At 37.4% G+C, this 20,751-nt stretch overlaps 1 protein-coding gene and 1 long non-coding RNA gene across 9 annotated transcripts in view; both read right to left on the reverse strand.

The window, feature by feature from the left end:
• RAB3IP (RAB3A interacting protein) overlaps nt 1–20,751 on the reverse strand; it is a 149,245-nt gene that overhangs the window by 51,178 nt on the left and 77,316 nt on the right. The window lies entirely within an intron of this gene.
• LOC116667778 overlaps nt 1–20,751 on the reverse strand; it is a 36,940-nt gene that overhangs the window by 3,331 nt on the left and 12,858 nt on the right. For 3 of the 7 annotated variants that reach the window (XR_004324850.1, XR_004324852.1, XR_004324856.1), the window contains one exon: nt 399–548. This is a non-coding gene — a long non-coding RNA (uncharacterized LOC116667778). Of the gene's footprint in view, nt 1–398; nt 549–2,374; nt 2,430–11,651; nt 11,870–20,751 lie in introns of all 7 variants that reach the window. The other 4 variants (XR_004324855.1, XR_004324854.1, XR_004324851.1 and 1 more) reach the window with 3 other exon arrangements.

Raw genomic sequence — 20,751 nt, forward strand, 5'->3', positions numbered from 1 at the left:
AACATGCAAAATCCATTTGTCCTGTAAACAGGAGACACCAGAAACCCTGAACTACAATCTACACGGAGGTACAGTGACTCTGATGAAAGATGTCGACGCCTGTAGATTTCAGAAGACGTCCACAAAATACACTTCGACACTTAACTTCGGGGCAAAACCAAGAATCCTTCACTGGAAACAAGGGAACCAAGTATGTGTGTTGGCAGCTATGCCTCCCCTCAACCTGATTTATTATGAAAGAGAAGGAGGTAAGACACAGCTGGAGGAGGAATCATTCAGACATGCCATATATGCAAGAAGCATTCTGTCAGTGAGGCAAGACGGCCAAGATGGACCCTGCAACGTGAGCAGCCCTGAAACCCCAGTTTATCTTAGAAGCAGAAGCGAAAGGAACCCACCTACACATCTTTTGTGCCATGGGGAGAATTCCTGTTAGGCTGGCACGTGGTCCAGGCCCCTCCTCAGCACAAACCTTTTGTAAGTTATGCGTCTTGGAAACTTCTTCAAAGATGAGTGATCAATCCAAAAGGAACCAGCATACATACTTTCTTACCATAAGAACAAAAAAAGCAGGGAATAGGGGGAAAAAGGCAAATTAAAGTTCTCTTTTTAAAAAAGGCTGCCATTAAGTGAAAGAAATTTTTAACCAAATGCATAGCCATAAATTTTTAAAGTTAAGGATGCAGCTTGGAAGAGGATCTTTGAAATGAATGTCAGTTGTTCGTAAGCTACCCAGACTATGGCATTGTGTTATAGCAACCCAGATGGGCTAAGACACCAGGTCATTTGTGGTGGCAGGGAGTTGGAAGCACAATGTCCATCACCAGGAGAGTGAGTAAGTAAAACGTTATAAATACACACCACGGAGTTTTATGCCACATTAGAAGCAACTGATTAGAGGGCCACGAAGCCACATGGCTGGATCTTAAAAACATGACGTTAATTGAAAAAAGAATAGATATATATAATCATTACCATGTCTGTTCATTTAAAAGTATATACATAAAAACAATACACGTTTAACAAAAACACATTAAAAGATACACATTTTGTACACATGAGTGCTTGCCTGTGGGGGTTAGGAACAGGAATAAAAAGGAAGAAATAAATAAGACTGGCCTTGCATGAGTCAGTTATGTTAATGTGACATGCACTGATGACTATACTTAACTCAACTTTCTTAACTCTCTTCACTTGAAATATTAAAAAATAAAGCAAAACCGCAAAAGAAGTTCAAACATGAATTGAAAGAAGTGGGAGGAAAACAAAATTAAACTCTCAAAAAATGAAGGCAGACTTGGAAAGAGCACAAAGGAGAATAAACACTTATTAAAGAAAAACAACAAAAAAGAAAATATTTTTAAAGACTCAAAGAATACCGTATTGAGAAAAGCAAACAAAATGAAATAGAAATGAATGAACTATTTAAAAGGATTAGTGAGAAAATAATGTAAATGCTAGAGAGACCAAAGAAATTCAATATATGCATAACTAAGAAAGAAAACCAAGAAAATAATCTCAATATTCAGAGAGAAAAAAAAACTTAGATAAATATTTTGAGAGACTTTTCAGGAATATAAGAAGGCCTAAATCTATAGATAGAAGGGGTATAAAATATCCCAAAGAAAAAAAATGGCACAGAACAGTCAAACTAAGACCTACCATAATAAAGCTAATGGATTTCAAAGCTAACAAAAATTCTTTGGGTAGCTAGATTAAAATGATCAAGACATCTACAAGGCGAAAAAAAATCATCAAAATCTGAGCCAAAAGATTTTTGTACCCAAGAATTCTATACTAGAGAAACTTGTTCAAGTACAAATATAATAGACAACATTTTTGAATACACAAGCAATATGGTTTTCATGAGCCCTCTTATAGGACATTAGTAGAGGATGAATTTTTGCCAACCATGAAGTTAGAAAAAAATAGCTGGCAATGATCCTTGAGTCCATTTATCTGTAGAATTAAGTCTAAAGCAAATGTGAGAATTATGGTCATAGAACAGAGAGTAAAGTTTATAAATCTTGACAATATAGCTGTGAAGCAACCAAAAGAAGCTGAAAGAGAAAAGAAATAAGGTAAACATTACAATAAAGTTTTATAGTTAGAGAATGAGAAGATGAGGAACAGGAAACATATTGCTCACTGCTTTGAATAATACCTGAAAAATGGTTATAAAGGTATTATTAATACATCCACTGGAAAAAATACATGCCTTTCAAACTCAAAAAAACATGCATACAGAAAGCATAAACAGGCCAAATAGTGACAAAAAATTAATGAGTTATGGAAACCAAAAGCATAACAAAAAATGACAGACTAAAATAAAATATAATTTTTGTTTCAATAAATGTAAAAAGATTAAACTTACCAATTAATTGAAAATTTTTCTCAGATGGACTATCAAATCAAGCCCCAACTATATGCTATATACATCAGATAATGAAAACAAAGTGATTTAAAACAAAAATAGACAAAGGCATACCAAGCAGTTGAAGCCAAGATCAAAATTAAATCTCAAACAAAGCTTCATTCAGGGAAAAAAGCATTAACTGAGACAAAGACAAAGACAGAGATTGTTCATTTATAACTATAAAGAATGAACTGAAAAATTAAGATCTCACACTTACAAACATCCGTACAGATACATAGCATTCAAATTTATAAAGCAAAAACTGCAGGAAATTCAAGAAGAAATCAATAGAAACCATGACTAATCACTTCGTAAAGAGTAATAAAATAAGGGTAGAGAAGACTTAAATAACATGATTAATAAGGTAGATTATATACATACATAGATATTTATAAGTACTTATGAGTATATGAGAATATGTATAAGTTTATATAAATATATATGAGAATAAGAATATATCTTCTTATCATATACCTATGGACTAAGTCACAAAAATTGACTATGCATCAAAATGGGCTTCAAACAGGCCTGGGGATTTTGTGTCTCAATCCCTTTTAGTACATCTGGATTCTCTTTTATTTCCTTTACATATTGAACTTGCAGATGTAAAAAAAAAAAAAAAGTGTGAAAACCCCTGTGATACACACACACTTAACCAACAAACAATGTAAAAATTTTTATTTTGTTTTAAATGTAAGATGTACAATCCTCATGCCAAATGTATAGACTGGAATGCTATAAAGTAGATGACCTAACTGCCTCTGATTAGCTAGAACACAGAACTTTTCAAGGGCTATCTCTGCCAATAAGGAATTTGAGAAGTTTGGTACAAACACGGTATTTACTATACGTGGGGTACCCTAATGAAAGAGGAGGAGGGGATGCCTCAGTCCTAATTTAAAACAAAGGAGAAGTCTGATGCTCCTTGCATCATTCATCAGGCAAATTTGTGACTTGACTTGTGTAAGAAAGATTCTTTTCCTGGTGTAAGAATGGAGTTACGGTCGTCAACATTTTTCGTACTTGTGCTCTTAACCATCACCAGGTTGGACAAAAATAAAGCAGTGTGTACAGTTTGGATTTATTTTAATGAAGTCAGAAGGCTGGGTTATGGGGACTTGTTAAACAGATATTTTGAGGTCAAGGACTTTGGGGAATGAAAGGGCTCTCAGAGGCCCAGCTTGCTCAACATGCAGGGGCCCAAGAGGCTGGCTTTCCTGCTGGTCTGATGAAACATCTGAATATACTGAGCTCGAAACCACAGGGGAAAGGAAGGGCTCTTGTTTCAGGAAGTGAAGATCTCAGACCCAAACCAGCCATGTGAACTGAGCTCACGGCAACTGCTCTGAGCCTAATGGAATTATGGATTTTGAGGTGTTGCTGAACTATTTTGGTAGAAATAAAGTCCAAATTTCAGAAGCCACATATTTTGATGAATATATGAACCACACTTTAAGTTTCTGCAGCTGTTTTTGGTGTAGAATCCTCAAGATGCGTTTAAATTACCAAGTATCTCTACTATTTGTGCAGCTTGGTTATAAAAGGAATTTAATTTCACAGGCCCAAAAGGAAACTGTGCTATCAAAAAAAAGACACAATTAGAATTCGAGATCTGGCATATGAATCACAAAATTGTCCTAAATTTCTGTCCACATGGCTCCCTTTCACGAAACTGCTGAAATTCAGGCTGATAGCAACTATCAGTAACACAAATTTGGAGTAGAAATTCAGGATACACTGTTGAATACAGGCCAGACATCTCAAGAATTGTTCAGTTGCATATATAACGGTATTGTCATTGACATAATTGAAATTAATCAATGAGATTTTGCTTTAGGTAAATATCTTTCAGGACCAAAAATACTCTGACATCATCCCCCAGTGAGATAAATCTTTCCAGACAGGCAGACAATTTTGGCTGCAAGGAATGAGCATCTGTCCCCAGTTCAATGCCAGCAATGCCAGCTCAAGGCCCAGATGATTCAGATCATTGTAGAATCTGACCTTGAGGCAAAGAAGTGGAAGCAGTGCAGGAAATATCTAAATATTGCTTAGCATGATATTTTATAAAGAGTAAATGAACAATACAAATTCTTAATTAGTCTGTTTCTTGAGGTCTTGAAATTTCCAGCATATTGTAATTATGAGGTTCAGGTAAGGCCTAGCCAAGAGTTGTGAATTATCCCTGGTTTTATTGGGCTATATGTGTGTTTTTATTAATAGTTGACTAACAGAATGGCCATCATTAAAGAGTCCACAAACAATAAATGCTGAAGAAGATGTGGAGAAAAAGGGAACCTTCCTACACTGTTGGTGGGAATGGAGTTTAGTGCAGACATTGTAGAAAACAGTATGAGATTCCTTAAAAAAACTAAAAATAGATTTATCATATGATCCAGTAATTACCAAACTCCTGGGCATATATCTGGAGGGAACTCTAATTCAAAAAGATATATGCACCCCAATGTTCACAGCAGCATTATTTACAATAGCCAAGATATGGAAGCAATCTAAATGTCCATTGACAGATAACTGGATAAAGAAGTTGTGGTATGTGTACACACACACACACACACACACACACACACACACACACACACACACACTGGAATACTACTCAGCCATAAAAAGGAATAAAATAATACCATTTGCAGCAACATGGATGAAACTAGAGATTGTCATACTAAGTGAAGTAAGCCAGAAAGAGAAAGAAAATACCATATGATATCACTTACATGTGGAACCTTAAAAAAAGACACAAATGAACTTATTTACAAAATAGAAACAGACTCATAGACATAGAAAACAAACATGGTTACCAGAGGGGAAAGGGGGTGAGATGGGATAAACTGAGAGTGTGAGATTTGCAGATACTAACAACTATATATAAAATACATAAACATGAGTATACTGTATGGCACAGAGAACTATATTCAATATCTTATAGTAACTTGTAATGAAAAAGAATATGAAAAGGAACATATATATGTATATGTATGACCAAAACAATATGCTATACACCAGAAATTGACACAACAGTGTAAACTGACTATACTTTAATTTAAAAAAATTTTTTAATAGTTGGCTAAATAATTTTAGAGGACTCTTTTAATATTATCCTAAAATATCCATAGTTTTGAATATCATCAGGAGAGAATTCAAGCACACACATATGAGTTCCTGATTATCCATAAAATGTAAACATCAGTATTTCAAAGAATGAACACTTCTGATGAGAACCTACAATAGATACACAAAAACCAAAACGAAACTTACTCAAGCATACTACAAAAGAAAAGCATCAGTCCACATGGAAAGAAACAAAAAGAAAAGAAAAAAATGAACAGAGAAGAAATATAAAAGTAACCAGAAACAAGTAATAAAATGGCAATTAGTACATAACTATTAATAATTCCTTCAAATGTCAATGGAATAAATGCTCAAGTCAAAAGAAATAGGGTGGCTGATTGGCTAAAAAAAATAAGACCCATCTGTATGCTGCCTATGAGAGTCACTTCAGAGCTAAAGACATATACAGACTGAAAGTGAGGGGATAGAAAAAGATGTATCAGGCAAATGGAAACAACAAGAAAGTAGGGGCAGTGATATCCATATCAGACAAAATAGATTTTAAAGCAAAGGCTATACAAAAGACAAAGAAGGGCATTATATAACAATAAGTCATCAATACAAGAAGAGGATATTACATTCGTTAATATATATGCACCTAATACAAGAGCACCTAAATATATAAAGCAAATATTAACAGACATAAAGGGAGAAATCGACAATAATACAATAATAGTAGGGGACTTTAACAGCCCATTTACATCAATGGAGAGATCATCCAGACAGGAAATCAATAAGGCAACAGTGATCTTAAATGACACAACAGACCAGTTGAACTTAGCAGATATCTATAGGACATTGCATCCAAAACCAGCAGAATACACATTATTTTCAGGTGCACGTGGAATGTTCTCCAGCAGAGATCACATGGCTAGGCCACAAAACAAATCTCAACAAATTTAAGAGGATAGAAATTATATCAAGCATTTTTTCAAATCACAACACTATGAAATCAGAAATCAATTATAGAAAGAAAAATGGGAAAAGCACAAACATGTGGAGACTAAATAACATGTTACTAAAACCCCAGTGAGTCAATGAAAAAGTCAAAGAGGAAATCAAAAATACCTCCAGACAAATGAAAATGGAAACACAACTTTCCAAAATCTATAGGATACAGCAAAAACGGTTCTGAGAGGGAAGTTTGTAGTGATACAGGCCTTCCTCAAGAAATAAGAAAAATCTCAAATAACCAACTTAAACTACCACTTAAAGTAATTAGAAAAAGAAGAACAAACAAAGCCTAAAGTCTGAAAAAGAAAGAAAGAAAGAAAGAAAGAAAGAAAGAAAGAAAGAAAGAAAGAAAGAGAGAAAGAAAGAAAGAAAAGAATAAGAAAAGAAAATCATCAAGGTCAGAGAGGAAATAAATGAACTAGAAAGACAAGAGAAAAAGAAAAAGAAAAAAATCAATGAAACCAAGAGCTGTTTTTTTAAAAAGTGATAAACCTTCTGCCAGGTTACTGAGAAGAAAAGAGAGAGGATCCAAATAAACAGAATAAGAAATGAAAGAGAAGTAACAACTAATATCACAGAGATACAAAAATATCATTAAAAAATACTGTGAACAGTTAACAAATTGGACAACCTAGAAGAAGTGGACAAATTTCTGGAAACATACAAACTGCCGGGACTGAGTCAAGAAGAAACAGACAATCTGAACAGATTAATCACTAGTAGTGAAATTAAATTTGTAATTTAATAAAAAAAAAAAAAAAGAATCTCCCAACAAACAAAGCCCAGGACTGGATGGTTTCACAAGGGAATTCTACCTAACATACAAAGGAGAGCTAATACCTATCTTTCTCAAAGTATTCCAGAAAACTGAAGAGAACAGAACACTTCCAAATTCATTCTACAAGACCACTATTACCCTGATACCAAAACCAGACAAGGGTACTACAAAAAAAGAAAGTTACAGGCCAATATCTTTGATGAATATAGGTGCAAACAATCCTCAAAATATTAGCAATTAGAATCCAACAATATATAGAAAGGGTCATACACCATGATTAAATTGGAATTAATTATTCCAGGGACACAAGAATGGTTCAATATTCACGAATAATCAATGTGCTACACCACATTAACAAAGGGAAGGATAAAAATCACATGATCTTCTCAATAGATGCAGTGAAAGCATTTGACAAAATTCAACATTCACTCATGATAAAAACTCTCATCAAAGTTGATATAGAGGGAACATATCTCAACACAGTAAAGGCCATTTATGACAAAAAAGTGAAACTTACGTGATACTCAACAGTGAAAAGCTAACAGCCTTCCTCTAAATTCAGGAATAATACAAGGATGCCCACTCTCGCCACTTCTGTTAAACATAGCATTGGAAATCCTAACCCCAGCAATTAGAGAAGAAAAAGAAATAAAAGGTACCCAAATTTGAAGAGAAGAAGCAAAACTGTTACTATTTGCAGATGACACAATACCATATATAGAAAACCCTAAAGTCACCATCAAAAAACTATTGGAACAAATAAATGAATTCAGTAAAGACACAGGATACAAGATTAATATACAGAAATATGTTGCTTTTGTATAAACTAAAAATGAGAAAGCAAAAAAAAATTCCCATTTAAAATCACATCAAAAATCAAAAGAAAAACTTAACCAAGAAGGTGTAAGAGCCATACTCTGGCAACTATAAAACACTGATGAAGGAAACTGAAGAGGATACAAAGAAATGGAACGCTATCCCAGGCTCTTGGATTGGAAGAATTAGTATCACTAAAATGGCCATGCTACACAAAGTAATCTAGAGATTTAATGCAATCCCTATCAAAATACCCATGACATTCTTCACAGAACTAGAATAATCCTAAAGTTCATGTGGAACCACAAAAGACCCCGAATTGCCAAAGCAGTCTTGAGAAAAAAGAACAAAGCTGGAGGCATCACCCTCCCTGACTTTAGACTATACTGCAAAGCTACAGCAATCCTAACAGCACAGTACTGGCACAAAAACAGTTACATAAATCAATGGAACAGAATCGAGAGCCCAGAAATAAGCCCATTCACCTTTGATCAATTGATCTATAACAAAGGAGGCAAGAATATACACCAGAGAAAAGACAGTCTCTCCAATAAGTGGTGATGGGAAAACTGGACAGCTATATGTAAAAGAATGAGATCAGAACATTTCCTCACACAATATACAAAAATAAACTAGAAATGGATTAAGCACCTAAATGTAATTTTACATACATCAAATTCCTAGACGAGAACATAGGCAGAACACTCTTTGACGTTAATGGTAGCAATAATTTTTTTGGACCTGTCTCCTAAGGTGAAAGAAACAAAAGCAAAAATAAACAAATGAGACCTAATTAAACTGAAAAGCTTTTGCACAGCAAAGGAAACTATCAACAAAACAAAAAGACAGCTTACTAAATGGGAGAAAACATTTGCAAATGATATGACCAACAAGGGGTTGATATCCAAAATATATAAACAGCTCGTACAATTCAATATCCAAAAAAAAAAAACCCCACAATCCAATCAAAAATGGGCAGAAGACCTGAATGGACATTTTTCCAAAGAAGACAGACAGATGGCTAACAGCTACATGGAAAGATACTCAACATCATTAATTGTTAGAATAATACAAATTAAAACAACAATGAGATATCACCTCACACCTTTATCACCATTTGAAAAATGGTCATCATCAAAAAGTCTACAGCAAATGGTGGCAAGGATGTGGAGAAAAAGGAACCCTTGTACACTGTTGGGGTGAATGTAAATTGGTGCAGCCACTATAGAAAACAAGATGGAGGTTCCTCAAAACACTAAAAATGGAACTACCATATGATCCAGCAGCTCCACTCTTGGGTATGTATCTGGAAAAAAAAAATAAAAACGCTAAAGTTGAAAAGATACATTCACCCCAATGTTTGTAGCAGCACTATTTATAATTGCCAAGATATGGTAGCAACCCAGGTGTCCATCAACCAGATGAATGGATAAAGAAGATGTGGTATATATAGACAATGGAATACTACTCAGCCATAAAGAAAGAATGAAACAGTGCCATTTGCAGCAACATGGATAGACCTAGAAAATGTTGTGCTTAGAGACATAAGTCAGACAGAGAAAGACAAAATACTGTATGATATCACTTATAGTGGAATCTAAAAAATAATACAAATAAATGTATATAGCAAAACAGAAACAGACTCACAGGTATAGAAAACAAACTAGTGGTTACCAGTGGGGAGAGGGGCAATGTAGGGGAATAAAAAATACAAACTACTGTGTCTAAAATAGATAAGCAACAGGACATATTGTTCAGCATAGAGAATTTCTGCCATTATTTTGTAATAACCTTTAACGGAGTATAGTCTATAAAAATACTCAATCAGTATGCTATATACATAAATCAACTATACATCAATAAAGAAACAATAAATAAATATTTTAAAATAATAATACTTTCATCTGTCCTATGGGATCTGATCAATATTTTACACAGCTTCATGCAGATTTTGATTTTGATTTTACAGCAGATCTACGTTATTAAGCTTCTTTGAGAAAGAAATCAAAAGGGCCCAAGAATGAAGAATATCTTGTATTCTATAGTACAATAAAATCTACTGTTTTACGGGGTTAGGTGACTCTTAAAATAAAATGACAGGTTATTAAAGTCAAGAAAACTGCAGATTTCAGAAATGCTATAGTTAACTTTTTCAGGGAAAGCAGGGGAAGGGTCCCAGGGTGAGCAGAGGCTATGACAGTGCGCTGGGGAGCGAGGGGGACCAGCTGCCCTAGAAAAGAGGAAAAAGCAAATGAAGTCCCTGTTGCTTCTCATACAGTCATTACCTTCAAAACTGTCAAGATGTCAAAGCATTAACAAGATACAAAAAAAAAAAGTGAAAGAGTTTTCCTTTGAAACACGCCTGAAACCTGAGGTGTTTTTTGATGTAAGAGATACGTACAATTTCCCACGTGGTAGTGTTTTTCTTATCAATGAACACTTCAAACCCCAAGTCAGGGAATGTTCAGTATCCTCCTCACGTTCTCCCGCTAAGCCATTGCCTGACTACTTCCATCTGCCTACATAACAGAGCTAGCGAAACCCAAGCTGAGCCAAGGCAGAATGCATAGACTTCCATTTCTTTATTTATTCAAGACACTTACTCACTGATGAGATAACTCAAATGGAAAGGCTTTGGGCATATGCAAAAAATGGAAAGGAATCTCGTTCCTAGAGTAGCATTCCTCATCAGTGCAGCAGAGCTCTCTTGGAAAAGCCAGCAGATCCCAGGAAGGAGCAGAAACCCAGAACTGCCAGACCCCGTGGAAAATGCGACGGGGCATAATTAATGCAGCCACAATGATCAGATCAGTAAAGCTCCAGACAAATGTGGAGACTGATTATAAAGATCTTTCTTTTCTAATTATTTTTAGCACTTGAGACGTGTCCCCCAGAAGGACTGTACATGTAGCCTGAGAATAATTACTAGAATGTGGAAAACTGGGGACAACCTGAACATCCATCAGGAAGGAAGTGGCGAAACAAATAACGGCATATTTACTCTCTGGGATCCTAGGCATTTGTTAAAAAGGTTGAGTTGGATCTCAAAATACTGGCAGGGAAAAATGGCTATGATTTTTCTGTTTAACAAAACAAATATCAGAACAACGAGTGTATTAGTCCATTTTGGGGATTTTTCCATTTTTTGCAACATTTCCATTTTGCAGAGCAAATGTATTGGATGCCATCTTTGTGCTGCTTCTCAGATTTCCCCTACTGCCTCTCTTTTCTGAAGGCAGTCCCATCACCCCCACTGCACCCTTTGCTGAGCTCCCTGGAATGGCTGGAGTTCAAGTTGGAAACTTGGGCCTCATAGTCCTTGTTTCCCCTCACTGAGCATGGAAATCGGCTTCCTGAGTGGCTGCCGAGGGCTGAAAATATGGAGAGTTCCCCCACTAAGAAGTGAGACCTGGCCGATGGGAAATGAGAGGCAGGAGGGATTTGAGCAGAAAAATGCCTTCCCCTTCCTCCTTGCAGAGGATGGCTCTGAGGCGTGGTTCCTTCTTGCAGCCCTTCCAGAGGAGTCCTGCACACCGAGCGGACACACCTGCCACTCACCTGCTGTTCCTCTGCCAGGCCTGTTGTGAAATGTGAGCGGTGACACATCCCATTACATTGCTTTGCATCCTTCTTACTTCACGTCCCTTGTTTCCACACCTTCACCATCTTCAGCTTGCATTTCCCAAGCAAAGGGGCCGCGCGTTCATCCTTGCCTTTGGTTCTCCCGTCTCGGGGACCCAGGCCAAAACCACGAACAAACCAGACAGTGTGTAAAGCTGTAGTGAACATATAACACGTGTGTACACCCGACCCTCTGTAAGTGCGTAGACATGTGAGGATACACCTCACTCCTTAGTGGTTTGCCTTTGCTGCTTACATGTTTTAATAAACGTGCTACTTTTTAAAAAATTTTTTTAAAGTTATTTTTGAGGGTAATTAGATTTATTTAATTTAATGGAGGCACTGGGGATTGAACCCAGGACCTTGTGCATGCTAAGCACATGCTCTACCACCGAGCTATACCCTTCCCCCACGTGTTACTTTTAAATAATTATCTAAATAATAATTAACACCATAAAATCGTGCCATATTAATAAGTCTAGCATATGCTTCCCTGCTTTACTCCTTTGCAGGCAGTAAGAAACCATTGTATTTCTCAGGCAAAAATCAGTCTATGATATTCTTAAAATTTTTCATCTGAGTGTGACAACTGATCACCCCCCTACTCACACGCTCACACCCAGCCACCCCCAACACACACAAATACACATGCTTCTTCCTTGCTGACAGACTTCAGTTCTGTTTGTGTTCACCCTTCCAACTCTACCCCTTGTCACCTTGGGAGCATGGGGGACAAGCCAAAAAAGTCCAGAAAAGCAGACCAGAATCGTGATTATCATCAAGGCAGTGTATGAAGCAACAATAAAGACTCCTACCCCCCAAATTCTTTGTGAAATAATAGCTCATTGCTTAAAACACTTTAAATTGGGTATTCTGTTAGCTGCCTTCAAAAGCATCCTGGGGTAACTATTTATATATATATATGTCTGTGTACATATCTGATTTTATAAATATAATAATATATAATATATTATATATATTACCATGCAATACATGGTATCATGTATCTCACTAGAGGCTAAGAAATCATATTCGTCTTATTTATTTCATATCCTCAGCTCCTAACATGGCCTCCACACATTGTAGGATGTCAACAAACATTTCTTGAATTGAACTGATAAATTCCATTCATCTCCATCTGTAATTTACATATCACACATCCAGTGAGAAATTATCTAATAACAGAGAGAGTAAGGTGCACAAAATAAATTCCAAGTCACTTGTCATCCAAAAGGCTTAAAGTTCATAATCATATCAGCTTAAAGTTAATAATAATTACCAAACTGCATTTAAATAATAACCATATCACACTGTCCAAAGGACAGCAGCAAACTGCAGTGAGAATTGAAAGATCAGACTCCAGTGTCCATATTATTTCTAGATATAACCAAATAAAAACAACCCTTAAAAGAATTCCGTTCTTGGTAGGGTGAGCATCGTACTTGAAAAGAGAAGTATAAATAAGATCTTATGACCAAAGAGCTTGACAAGGTGGAGATACGGCGGGTGGTGGGAGTGGCAGTCTCCCCAGGTGAGAGCTGTCATTTTGTGACACAGATCAAGACCCTCGTCCTAAACCTCGTCTGACAACTCTCTTCCTTTCGAAGCTCCAGAAATGCAATAACAAAACGTAGCCAACTTTAAATTACAGACATGAGTGGGAAAAACAGTTGACGCAGGCAAATGATATTCATTTATGCAATTTTTATTATCCTGGTACAGTGTGCCAGGAAATGTTCTAAGTGCTTGAGATTCAGCAGTGAAGCAAAGGGACAAAAATCCCCACCCACATGGCGTTTCTGTTCTAGAACTGGAGGGAGTGGGTTGGGAGGGACAGTAAACCAAAATTTCCAAAAGTCATTTTAGCCCTTAGTTTCCAAGCAAGGCTAGCTCTAAAAAAAAAAAAAAAAAAAACAAACCAACAACAAAAAAGAAACTTGCTAAAGCAACAGAGTTCTGTTGTTCTCTTCCCCCATCGCTCTCTTTCCAGCTCTGTCTGGTCCCTTTGGCATCATGCTTGGCAGCTTCCCCACACCAACCCCCAAACTACTTACTCGGGGCTGTGTGTCTGGGCAACTGAATCACAAGGTCTTGAGGTGGAGCCGGCTAATCTGTTGCTGTTTTGTTTTGTTTTGTTTCTAAAAAGCTCTCCAGATGGTTCAGATGATCAGCCAGCTGCTTCAGTCCCCTCTCTCCTCCTTGTAACCACCCATTAAAATTTACCCAATTTGTGCCTTTTTCCCTCAAATTTGCTCACTGCATTCCAAGGTGGTGCTATTAGCTCAAATTAACATTACCTTATTTTAATAATTTCATGATACGAAGGGTCTCTGATATTGGCAGAGAGCTTTTGTATTAACAGAGAATGTTCACATGCAATCACTATTCTGTTCACACCGCTACCCCCAGAGATAGGCAGGGCAGGTTTCATTTCCCTCTTTCTACTCTGAAGAGACTAACCCTCAGAAAAGTTGAATTATTTGCCCAGGGTCGTTCAGCTGGGAATAGCACAGTCCGCATGGGAATCCTTCCAACCCCTTAACAGGGCTGCCCACCCCCCTCATCCTTTGTGCCGTTCTCTTCAGATAAAATTTTGAATTATTAAATATTATTATAACTCCAATGATGGAAATACCAGGCACCAGAGTGGGCTGATGGGGAAAAAAAAAAAAAAAGTCCTGAGGCAGGTGTCTTTGTTATCTTTCATCAACTAGATAGATTTTCTGTTCTACCTTCAGGTAGAGCCAATGCTGTCAGAATCACTATCAAGTAACAGATATACGACTAATTAAACTAAGTAATACAGTCCGTGGGCCAGTGTTCATTGGCAGCTGGGCTACTTTCTGTCCCTTCGGGTACTGCTTCTGGGTCCTTCTGCGTGCTGGCCGTGGGGAGCCAGCTGCCCGTCCGCCAAACCCCTCCACTCCCGAAGTCAGCACCCAGACAGTACCACTCTCTCCTCCCCTCCCCCCAAATCTGAACTTGTTAGGGTGGCCAAGTAACTTAATGTCTGAGTCAGAGCAATTTGGAGAGAAAAAGAGGGCACTCCATATAAATAATTATGCCAGGAGAACAGGTATAAACCAGGATTGTCCTGGGTGAATCAGGGCCCCACTTATCACCACCAAATAAAAGCTAAAAATTCAAAAACTGAATTAAGGTTTGCTTTCCTTTCTTGTTCTGCTTCTGGTAAAGGTGTCAGTATCTACCAATGAATCCTTATGTCACACAGAAAGAAAGTATTCCTGAGAAGCTGCAGGCTATAGAATGCATAGGAAAACTGGCGAGTTAAGGAAACTTGTGAATTCTTTGGAAATGTAAAAACAAAACAAACAAACAAACAAACAGTTCACAATGCAATCTCCCATCTCTTATGTAAGATTGTAAAATTTAAATTTTCTATAATAGTTTCTTTGTAGATAGTACGCTGTACTGGCCAGTTACACATGGTAGAATATTTCAATCCTACACAAACCCTCGGATGTCAGATGGGACTCTGCCTTGTCAAGGCATCAGCTGCACCTGCTTCCCACCCTAACAGCAGAATTCTTATTCATGCAACATTTGCTTTGTATTTTAATATTATAAAATAACATACACTCATCGTGAGGAAACATTGAAAAATACAGAAGAGTTAAAAGCAGGAAAACTAATCACCCAGAATCACCATCTCCCAAGTAACTACTATTAGCATTCTGGTATTGTTGCAGAAAAATGTGTTACAGATCAGTTGTGACAGCAAGCTGGATCCAGGCAAGAGACCAAGCAGAACTTGGAGAGTTGGAGAACTCAGGCTTATTACTACAGCGGGCCCAGAGAAGTTAACGTTGCAAACTCTCGTCCCCATCTATAGGTTTACACAGGCTTTTATAGGCTACCAGTTTACACTTTGCAACATCATATGCAAATAAGGTATAACAAAAGTTGACTAATTAGGAACGAGCTTTGTAGAAATGGGCCAATCAGGAGGGAGAGAAATAACCAATCAGGAGTGAGCTCCATGCAAATGAAGCACTATAAATGGACCAATCAGGAGTTAGCTCAGGGAACCAATAGAATTTTAGGGGTAAGTTCCACTTTCCTAGAAGTTAGCTGTTTCAGAGGCAAAAAAGTGAGATAAAGCCGCTGGGCCAGAGAACCGGATGGTGCTGGCAGGAGAGTAGTGGCCCTGCCTGGGGGGGTCCTGCCAGTCTTTTTTATGGGGCTTCCCACCTCAGTATATTTACTTCCAAATATTTATATCCATACATTTTTTTTTACTCAGTTGTGATCATGTTATATATAAAAATACCTTGCTTTTCATTTCAATTATATGACATGTATTTCCCATGTCGTTATAAATTTCTTATAAGCATAACTTTAAGAAACTGCACAGTAATCTGTTATGTGGAGAAAACCTTGTTTCCTTAACCCTTCCCAGCTTGTAGGGCATTTAGTTTGTTTCCAACTTCTTCCTCTGATAAATAATACCACAATGAACACTTTATACTGAAAGCTTTTTCTGTGCTTCATGTTATTTCTTGAAGCTAGGTTCCAGAAACTGAAATTATCTTAAAATATATGAACATATTTAAGATTCTTGTTATATATTACAAAATGTTGTCCAACAGGCTTTTATCCAGTTTATAGACCCATCAACAATGAATATGACCCTCAGTAGGACACAATATTTTCATATGTAAAATATGATTTTTGTTTGTTTGTTTTTTTGGCATTTCTATGATTTCTAGAGAGGCTTAGCTATTTCCCATATACTGGCTAACTAAGCATATCTTCTCTAGTCCATGAATTGTCTGTTCACTTCATTTGCTCGCCAGAATTTTTACTCAAATCACAAATTAGAAATCGGTATAGCACATCTTAAAAAGCTCTTTATAGTAGGACTTAATAAAAAGAACAAAAAGGTCCACTAAGAATCATTAGATGGATTATGGGGTGAGGATAATAATTTTGAACATTCATATCTAAGCAACAAAACTATGCAATTCAGTGAGATCTTGATGCTAATTTCCATCTTCATTGAGAATTGACAAAACTGAGCCAGGGAGGCAGCGCGGGCACTGCTCTCAGCCCCAGTCAGCAGGTCACATTCTGTATTCATAGTCTTAGTTCCTGATTGTCCCCCTCTGTGTTTGAATCTTTAATCCTCTCATGTCTCCTGTTGCAGAAGCTGAAGTAGATATTATGGGCATCTTTACTGATAAGAAAACAGGGATTCAGACAGACATGGAACTTGCTCAAGACCACATGGCCAGTAAGGCGTGGAATGCTTTCTGATTCAAAACCTCATGTTATTTCCTGTAATGTGCATTTAACCGCAAGTCAGATGTTTAAAAGCATTCAGGAAAACAAGCAAGCAAGGGACCTGAAAAAATTTACTAAAATAGCAGCTATTCAGTATTAGTGATGCCTTAGCCAGACTGCACCGAGCATCAGTAAGAAAAATATTCACATGCTCTCCTTTATCCTTGTCAATTTTTATAAAAATCTCGACCTATCTTCAGCCTAGTTCTTTTTGGTACTATTTTACCTGAAAGGTAGGATAGCACAGTGAGTAAGCGTGCAGGCTCTGAAATCCATCTTTCTGAGTTTTAATCCCAGATTGGCCATTTGCCACCTTGTAGCCTGAGAACATTACTCAAACACTCAGTGCCCTCAGCTTCCTCATGTGTTAAAAACAACAACAAAACCAGGGCGGTGATAATTACAGTACTTACCACACAGAGTTGCAGGGAAGAGTAAGTGAGGCAATATGTTTAAAGCACTTAAAGTGGTACCTGGTGCATGGAAACTATTCAGGTAATAAGAGTTGTTACTGTCATCATAGGTATTAATTCATTTAAACGCATGACAACCCTCCCGGGACAGCTCCCACTATTTTACTGATGAGAAAACAGAGACCTTATACAAATTACGCTTTCGTAATGCATAATGTAAGATGCTGTTCAAACCTAAAAGGATCCCTGGCTGTAGGTGTGAACCAGCTTTGAAAAACACAATACAATGTGTCTTCACATCAGTGAAATACAAAAGGTTAAGGGAAAGAAGTTGTATTTTTCATCTAAAACAAAATTAAGTAACTTTAGATGCTAACATAAAGCTTTCTGTCAACATTGAAGTGACAAGAAATAGCATAGAGATTTTTTAATGGTTTTATAAACCGTGAAGTCTTGGAAAAAAGACTGTCGCTAACCTAGAGGACAGACAGGGATGCTGACAGATGTAGTCATCCTCCATTGGGCTACTTAAATATCACTTATCCCTATTCTCAGTAGGCTTAAATGCTCGGTTTCAGATGCCTATGAGTCATATTTGTAAATAATAAATGTATGAAACACATATTTTGTGCATCAACATATCCTTTCATTTTGAATGAAAAGTGCATACTCAGACAAACATTTGAAAAAAAAATCAATCTTCATCCTGAGAAAAACCGTACATCAAAATCCTAGGGAAAGCCCATATAACTTCAGTAATTTTATGAGCACGATCCTTAAGAAATACGATATTGGAGGAAACAGTCACACTCATCTTCTTCTCCTGTTACCCAAACACAGAGGAAGACCTTAGCTAAGGGCTGGTCTCCCTCCAGGGTCGTAGGGACCCCAGATTGATTCGGGGACACAAGTCAGCAGGGACTGGAGATGGTGCAAATGTGGAGACTTAGAATTTGCTGGTGAGCGGACAGCCACATGGGAGAATCCTAGAGAAAGAGGAGATGGAGGTGACGGAGAAAAGAGGGAAAATACAGACATGGGGGGAAATAAGAGGAACAGCTTTAGACAGAGGACTGGAATGGCATAAAAGCCAGCAGATAGGTAAATTCACCATCTCAAAAGGAAGTCAGGATGCTGAAGAGAACCCTGGGCTGGGGTGGAGACTAATGAGATAGTTCATTTGTAAGGGTGCTTAACTATGAAGTCTGAGCTGAGAGGTATAAAGTATGGTGAAAGATACAAAAATAAGGTTCGTAGGTGGCCTATTGCTTTGTGTTTACAATAACTCCACGCTCCACCAGGCAGCAAGCAATCAATTCACCTGGATGTGTAAATTTGACCTGTGGTTTCTCCTGCTTTTCATCTGCTGGAGGGATTTAAGAGCTAAGATATCTATATTTGCAAATCTGCAGAAGTGAATGCTGTCATCAAACAGGCTGGATTGCCCTGAGGATTTCTTATCCCATTTGGCTTCCTAGATTCATTTCAGCCATCCTAGAGCTCATTGAGTTTCAAGTTAGCATTGAGTCTCCCCGAGACGTGAAATAAACATTGTGTAGAGACGAAGGAGACAGAGGTGGGAGGGGATGGAAAATGGGCCACGGGAAGGAGCAGGTTTGCTGATGCACTTCAGAGAGGATGGATCTCGTCTCCTGATTGAGATCTTCTGAACACTGACCCCCAAGTCCCTGGGTTGGTGCTCTTCCACACCTTTGTATGTACAGAATGTACTCTCCCCGCCGCCTGACAATGGTTTGTCTGTATGTCTGTCTCCCCATCCAGACAGTGAAGTCCTTGAAGGCAGAGATGGAGGCTCATTCATTTTTGCATCCCTAGCTTCTAGCTGCAAGTTTGGGGCACGGCTGCTACTCAGTGTCTATTTGTTGAATGAAAGAATCAAATACTCAGGTACATTTCTTCCCCTCTTTTAACCTATGAAATGTTTTTACTTGTGAAACTTTCTTAAAGCCTAAAAAGTAAGGTGGAGTGCATTGGGGTTTTGTTTTTTGGTTTTGTTTTGTGTTTTGAATTGCCCTATTTTTTTTTTAACTTTTTTAAAAATTGAAGTGTAGTCAATTTACAACATTGTGTCAGTTTCTGGCATACAGCATAATGTTTCAGTCATAATGTTTCAGTCATACATATACATACAGACACTCATTTTCATGTTCTTTTTCATTATAGGTTACTGAAAGATACTGAATATAGTTCCCTGTGCTATACAGTATAAACTTGTTGTTTATCTATTTTACATACAGTAGTTAGTATCTGCAAATCTCGAACTCCAAATTTATCCCTTCCCACTCCCTTCCCCCGCTGGTAAGCATAAGTTTGTTTTCTACGTCTGTGAGTCTGTTTCTGTTTTGTAAATAAGATCATTTGTGGGGTTTTTTTTTAGATTCCATATATATAAGTGATATTATATGGTATTTTTCTTTCTCTTTCTGGCTTACTTCACTTAGAATGACATTCTCCAGGTCCATCCATGTTGCAGCAAGAGACATTATTTTATTCTTTTTTACGGCTGAGTGGTATTCATGTGTATGTGTGTGTGTCTGTGTATTCCCATCTTCTTTATCCAGTCATCTGTCAATGGACATATAGGTTGCTTCCATGTCTTGGCTATTGTAAATAGTGCTGCTATGAACATTGGGGTGCATGTATCTTTTCAATTAGCATTCCCTCCAGATATATGCCCAGGAGTAGGATTGCTGGATCATATGGTAAGTCTATTTTTACCTTTTAATGAGTCGCCATACTGTCCTCCATAGTGGCTGCATCAATTTACATTCCCACAGTGTAGGAGGGTTCCCTTTTCTCCACACCCTCTCCAGCATTTATTGTTTGTGGACTTTTTAATGTTGGTCATTCTGACTGGTGTGAGGTGATACCTCATGGTAGTTTTGATTTGCATTTCTCTGATAATTAGTGATGTTGAGCATTTTTTCATGTGCCTGTTGGCCATTTGTATGTCTTCATGGGAGAACTGCCTATTTAGGTCTTCTGCCCATTTTTGGATTGGGTTGTTTGGTTTTTTGTTATTAAGTTGTATGAGCTGTTTGTATATTCTGGAGATGAAGCCCTTGTCAGTTGCTTCATTTGCAAATATTTTTTCCCATGGAATGTGTTGTTTTGTGCTCAAAATCCCTTCATCCCTTATGGCAGTCAGTGGAAATTTATGTGATCTGATTACAATGTCACCAAACCTCTAGAGTTGGACACAGACTGGAGGGTTGACCCAATTAAAAGAGACAGAGGGACATATGAGTACTTTGTACAATAAGTGGTACATAAATACATATAAATTTAAAGGTTACTAA

This window comes from Camelus ferus, chromosome 12, assembly GCF_009834535.1.
Source record: "Camelus ferus isolate YT-003-E chromosome 12, BCGSAC_Cfer_1.0, whole genome shotgun sequence".
In the NCBI taxonomy this organism is placed as follows: domain Eukaryota; kingdom Metazoa; phylum Chordata; class Mammalia; order Artiodactyla; family Camelidae; genus Camelus; species Camelus ferus.